The following is a 659-nucleotide window of genomic DNA, read 5'->3' on the forward strand; positions in this document are numbered from 1 at the left end:
GGAATCAAGGTTTTACTGCAGCTTAGTGGTTTTGCAGTCAGATAGGAGAACACCACAAAGGGCACGGTGCTTACAAGGCGGTGCAAAATAGAACACAAGCACAGAATGTGGGGATGTTACAGGCAATTTCTAAGCACAGAAGGAAACATGAAACCTAAACACTCCAGACAAAGGTGTAATTCCTCACTAATCAGAGGCATGGCATGGTCATGTGCTGGGCTAGGCAAGCACAATGAAAGCCTGAAGGTTTTGCCAGCTGTTGCTGGGAATTAGTTTCTTGAACATCCTCACACACTACTAAATCGATGCAAATACAAGCTAAGGATGTAAACGTGGATTCATATTTACACAAAATCCATGTTTAAAAATGTTGAATTATTTGAAAGTCCCTTTCGCTTGGTGTTACGACTTTGATTCTTCTCAATCTGAAAAAGAAATCTGGAAAAACAAATGTGAAATTTCATTTAATGAAATTCAGTGACACTACACCGTCAACAAAAATAAAAAGGCATACAAGCGTGATAAAAAAAATAATTTAATTTTCTAGCCAGCATGACTCCCCATCCTTTTGGGTTAGCCTTTAGATAACTAAAGTAATTACAAGATTTACTTTCCCATCAGTGCTACAAGAACAGATCAATCAAAAATACTTTTTTTTC

The sequence above is a fragment of the Eurypyga helias genome, unplaced genomic scaffold, assembly GCF_000690775.1.
Source record: "Eurypyga helias isolate BGI_N326 unplaced genomic scaffold, ASM69077v1 scaffold24080, whole genome shotgun sequence".
Classification (NCBI taxonomy): domain Eukaryota; kingdom Metazoa; phylum Chordata; class Aves; order Eurypygiformes; family Eurypygidae; genus Eurypyga; species Eurypyga helias.